Source organism: Arvicanthis niloticus, chromosome 4 (genome assembly GCF_011762505.2).
Source record: "Arvicanthis niloticus isolate mArvNil1 chromosome 4, mArvNil1.pat.X, whole genome shotgun sequence".
Lineage (NCBI taxonomy): Eukaryota > Metazoa > Chordata > Mammalia > Rodentia > Muridae > Arvicanthis > Arvicanthis niloticus.
In genome coordinates this window covers 88269554-88275553 of record NC_047661.1, presented here as the reverse complement: position 1 = coordinate 88275553, position 6000 = coordinate 88269554, and positions in this window count along the sequence as shown.

The following is a 6000-nucleotide window of genomic DNA, read 5'->3' as shown; positions in this document are numbered from 1 at the left end:
TTATTTGATATGGGGTTTCAAGCCAATTTATTTAGATTCATTAAACATGTCTTTTTACATCCCAGCAGCCAAGGTGAACTGGGAAATTTAATGCAAGCAAAAAGATAAGTATAGCCAATTTCTTAACTAGCTAATAATCAGTGCCCACCCAGTTATCTGTAACTAAGCATCTTTTCTATTTCCCACATCAGTTTGTTACACTCATTCATTTTAAAATGAATATTGTCTTCTGAGTTTGTTTTATTTCCTCTGCTACAAAAAGAGAAATGAGACATGGGTTTCCATGTGTCATCTCGGCATTAGTCACCATAAACAACCTTCCCAAATGAATCATCATCTAAAACACAAAATAAAACATGCAGTTACAAAGAACTGCTATGGATCCATCCCAGAGATGGTACAAAGGAAGTTTAAATTGAGCTGAAAACAAGAATCCACCAAGGGAAGCAGGGACCACACCATGCAGGAAGTTTACAGTGCCCTGGAGACAAATGGAGTAAAACTCACAATGCCCAGGAAAGAAAAGCAAAGCCAGGATCCTTCACAACAGAGAGTCACATGAAGAGCCCTGCACACAACGGAAATCTCAACCACGCTCAGAATAAAGGAGACGGGGAACAAATGCCTCCCTCTCTGCAGAAAGAGAGTGTGTGCCTGTGCCTGACGCTGATATAGAAGGAAATCTAGCCTCTCCTGAGACTTCACAGCCACAGAGGATCACAGTCTAAATTCACCCAAACTTTATGACCCAGGATCTCACAAAGAAAATGTGAGGTTTCTCCAAGGACTTCCTCGAAGTGAGTGATGGCAATGGGGTGGAGTTACCGAAACTCCCAGACTTACCCTAAAAACCCAAGCTAACAATCTAAAATGCTTCTGTCTCTCTTCCAGACACTGGCGGGAACCTCAGGTTGCTTTCTTTGGTACTTTTGGCTCTTTATTCTTTCTCTGAAGTTTCCCCTCCCATCATGTGGCTGCCTGTCTGCCATGCGTCTAACCTCCATGTCCACTTAAATAGATTTCTTTTCTTCTGTCCTCCATCCCCATTTTCCTGGAAGCTGCTGAAATTTACAATTTGCTTGCCTTGCAGGGTTTTTTTGTTGTTGTTTTTTTAATGCTGATAAAATTGTCCTTGAGTTAAAAAAAAAGTTGACAAATACTCAACACCAAAAGAAGACCCACTCAGGTGGGACTTGGAAAGTAACCCTGAGGACAACTGGAAGGGTGGAGAGAAAACCTCAGAATAGTCAAGCTTGGTACAACTGCTGCTGTACTATACTTGTCCCCATCATTTCCAGTCTTAAAGATTTTCCCTGATTTTCCTCCAGTGCCTCCCACTAGCAACCCAAGTATTCAGCTGATGTAGGAACTTAGGAAACAAGCTTACTGAATATCCACCTCTTGCATTATACAGTAAGGAAGAGAAGGGATAAAGATAAGTTCATGTCAATTAGGAAAATGACCAAGATAGCCATAGATTTTTCCTTAGCTACGTACAATCAGAGAAGCTCTTAACATGGAAAAATTATGAACATGGCTTCTGTTGACCTTGAATGAACCCATAACAATGTGTTTAAACCATCAAATATTTGAAAGAATACATCTTAGGTCGACTTTGGTGAACATAAAAATTGGTCCCAGAAGTGGGATTCTGCTGCAACAAAAATCACAGAAGATGTGGCACTGGCTTGGAGGTCTGTGGGTCAGCAAAAGAGAAGCTGTACTCAGAGGTTGAAATGGCCATCCATTTTACACAATGAGAAGCACTGGGTAAAGCTGTCACTATAGTAACCTGGAAGGCAGATCACCTGTCAAGTGAATGTATACGCCTTAGTGAAGAGTTCAGAAAACAAAATGTTAGCTGTATGTTTTTGTTACAGCTGGCTGCTTCGAACATGGAGCCAGAGGGCTGAAATGAGCTCAGAATAGTTGATCCTTTCACGGGAAAGAGAGAAAGCAGAGTCCACAATTTCAAGACCTCATACAGTGCAGAAGGCAAATGTTTCTCAACTCCAAAGAGTTCAGTTCAAAATGAAACACTAAGGAAGTTGGAGCACAGCGAAGGATAATTAAAACTTGGCTTTACGACAAAAATTCAGTTAAGAATATGGGCATATGTTCAGAGCGCCGTACCTCCAAACTGATTAAGGTAGCAGCAGGAGTAGATATTGAGTTAGTAATGTGATAATCAGCAAGTGTTTTCACTGGGAAATTAACTCAACAAAAAATATCATGTCATGTCTGTGATTTGGAGGATATTTTTTAAAAATGCAAATACCCATCTCTGCTCATATACACATATAAGACAAACATATACATTTGTATGTTTTACTAAAAATAAGGCACTTGTTGGAGGGAAGAAGTGATAGTATTAGAAGCAAGATTTATTTCAACATAAGTTATTTCATGGCTTAATGTTTCAATCATATTGCTTTATGTTCTCTAAGATACATAATTAAGTTTTTAAAAACTAGAAAATGAACATGAATAAGACAAATGAATTTGATGTATATCAAGTTGGTTGTATAAGCACTTTATATAACCATAAGATGATTAGGGAAAGAACAGTATTCATCCAGTTGGGTGTAGTGTCTTTTGTTTTGTTTTGTTTTGTTTTGTTTTGTTTTGTTTTGTTTTGTTTTTTATTTTTGTTTTTCGAGACAGGATTTCTCTGTGTAGCCCTGGCTGTCCTGGAACTCACTCTGTAGACCAGGCTGGCCTCGAACTCAGAAATCCACCCGCCTCTGCCTCCCAAGTGCTGAGATTAAAGGCATGCGCCACCACTGCCTGGCCAATAGAATCTTTTAATAACTATCTGGTGGAGTGTATTCTAGAGATAAGAATCAAGTTGTAAAAGCCAAATCTTATTCAGTAGTCTTATTTTTCAATATAATATTGCTCTTATTATTTTGAAACCAATTAATATACTCATACAGAATAAAGCAAATAAGGTCTTATGTTAATACTTTCACAAAAATTCTCTTGGTAATACTTTTTAAAAAAATTAATCAACCCTGGATGTTAAATTGGAATTGAAAATATCAGTTTGACTCACATGATCCCTGGCTTCATGTTAGAGCACAGGTATACTCTCTTGCATATCTGCCCCACAGTAGCCAGGAATGACAACATTCTTTATTCAGTAAGAAAGACTCCATGTAGAGAGACTCTTGTGTACTGTATGGATAAATCACCTGTCCAAAAAAAAAAAAAAAAAAAAAGCCTATGACATGTAGAAAAGGATAGAATAGAAGGAAGAAATATCTGGCAGGCAGAACTGAAACTCTAGAATGTTGATGGAAACAGACATGTGAAAACTGAGCAAAGGTAACTAGCCACGTAACAGAGATTAGATTAGAATAAATGGGATATTAAGTTATGAGCCGGTCAGGGAACATGCCTAGCTATATGGCCTAGGTATTTGTAAATATAGTTGAGTCCCATAGTCATTATTTCTGGTAGCTTGGGGGCAGACGGAAAACCATGTGCTTATAGAAAACATCATGCAACACCTTCACCTATGCCAAGCTGGGACACTCAGTGTAAAAATGTGTAAAAGGCATCAAACACGCCAGTCCTAACCTGTGTGAGATTGTATCATGCTAGTGAAAAAAACACCTCCTTCTTGTGGACTTGAACTAATAAAATGAATTAACAGGGACAGTCAGGTAACTATAACACAGGAAAGCTGTTAGTGAAAGAGGTTCTCAAGCATTTATCTGGAGTTTCCAAATTTCTTCTAAGTCCACCAAAGCAGAAAGCCAAGAAGAAAAGACAGTGAGGAAGAAATATGACTTCCTGCCTTTGTTAATCAGGAATCTCATTGTGCTTGTCATAAAGTTGTGTGTTTTCTACCCCAAAATCTTGGGCAAAGACATATAATGGCCAGCTGGCTCTATAGAGTCCTGAAGATGAACCCGGAACACTTTCTGTGTCACAGAACCATCACATAAATGCCATGTTGTTAAATTTCAGAACGTGACCTCATATACGAGCTATTCATCGCCTTTCCACCTAATCCTTGTGTGCGAATGAGTCTGTTGACTGAAGACATCGTCCATCATAATATCCCCGGGCAAGAGATTCAGTAGAATTTGTTAAGAGCCATGCATATATTTTTCTAACATCACTTTTTTTTCTGCCAGGTATGTGTTTTGTAGACCACAGTTTTCAAGTAGTATAAGTGGACCAATGTCAACTAGACTTCGGGAAATCAGTGAAGGCCTACACAGGGGTGGTCTTAATGTCTCACGTTTTGTCGTCCTGATGTCACTTGTCCTAGTTGTGTTTCTGTACAAATCTATGAAGCTAATTCTTGCTCTTACGATTCAAACAGACATCTACACTTCTGAGAAGACTAGAGGTGAAAAAATAATTTATTTATATACAAGAGCATCACAGATAATCCCATAGAGCAAGATTGGTAAGGCCAAAACATTAGAAAATATGGGTCAGAGACAAAAAAAATAGCTGACATGACATTTCAAAGAAAGCATATAATCTGCTACCTTCTATGGACAGGGAAGTGCTCATGGATGAAATTTTAGTGAAATATGTTCTATTGTTTACAAACTGAACCTTGTTTTGTATATAATATTGTATTAAAGTCAAGAAGCGTAGCAAAGTATAATATAATAAAAATTTAATATTTTCCATATATGAATTTATTTTTAATCACTTACATAAAGGCATGCATGTTACCTTTGGAGTTAAAATCAAGAAGATTTTCTAGTCTCTTTTTTGGGGTGAGGGGGAATTTTAAGACAGGGTTTCTCTATGTTGATCAGGCTGGTCTCAAACTCAGAGATCCTGCCTGCCTCTGCCTCCCAAGTGCTGGGATTAAAGGTGTGCATCACCATTGCCCAGCATATAAATGTAATGGAATTACATTTTATAGTATAAGGTTAGATCCACAAGATAATTGAACAGCTAACATGGAGAGGTGCACACACCCATTCTATACCCTCACCCTTCCCTGCTCGATTCCTCTTAGCAGTTCTATTCCCTATAATCCAATTGACATTAGAGTGGCATTCTTTGTGTTGTAGACTTTGATAAGTCACAGTCATGTTTGTCTTACCCTTCCATATAGAATTGCTTCATAACCCACTGTCTTTTACATACTCGTCCCTTTTTTCCACTTTCATTCTCAGGAAACTCCTGGTCTTTTACTGTCTCTGTATCTTTGCTTCCTCTAAATGACATATAGTTAGAATTATACAGGATGTGGAGTCTTCATCCAAATGACGTATAGTTAGAATTATACAGAGTGTGGTGTGGGACCGTGAAAGGATGGCTTGGTTTCTGGTAGAGCACTCACTGGTTTAGAGATAGCCAGAGACCCAACAGGTGTCCATGCCTGTGAGGAATGGCACATATCTCACCACACTCCCAGATTCCAGACTCCTGACACGCTGCCAAAGACCTCCATTGACCCACGCCATTCAGTCACGTAGAGCAATACAGCCCCTCCCAAAGAGAGGTTTGTGCCCCTCCACAGGTAGAGGGCATGACTACAGGCTTCAGGCCCTCAAGAGATTTCCACATTAATGAGATACCTAAAGGCCAGAGGGCGTAGCCAATTAAGCATTCTTTCCCAGTCCCTCCTCCCTTCCTATTTAACTCAGGTCTGCCCTGAGTTTCGGTGGGTGCAGCCAGATCCATCTATTTCCCGCCATGACAATAAACCCTTTTGGAACCATGGACTCCCTTGTGTCTTTGGGGTCCTGCCATGGGGAACCTTGGAGAAGGCCTTTAATGAGCCTTTGTCGCTGCCACCTTCGCTGCAGCTGCCTAATCTCCTGTCAAGGACTTCTCTGCGTTCCAGCCATGGAGACCATCCATTCAAGCAAGCTAGCTGGGCGCCAAGCGAGTAGAGCAACCAAAGAGTCTCTTTCCCTCAGGGCACTGTCGGGGCTTCCTTCTCTCTCCCTCATTTCTCTCAGCTGCAGACCAGTCCCACCTGCATGCCCATAGTCTCTGTATTTCTGCATTCCCCAG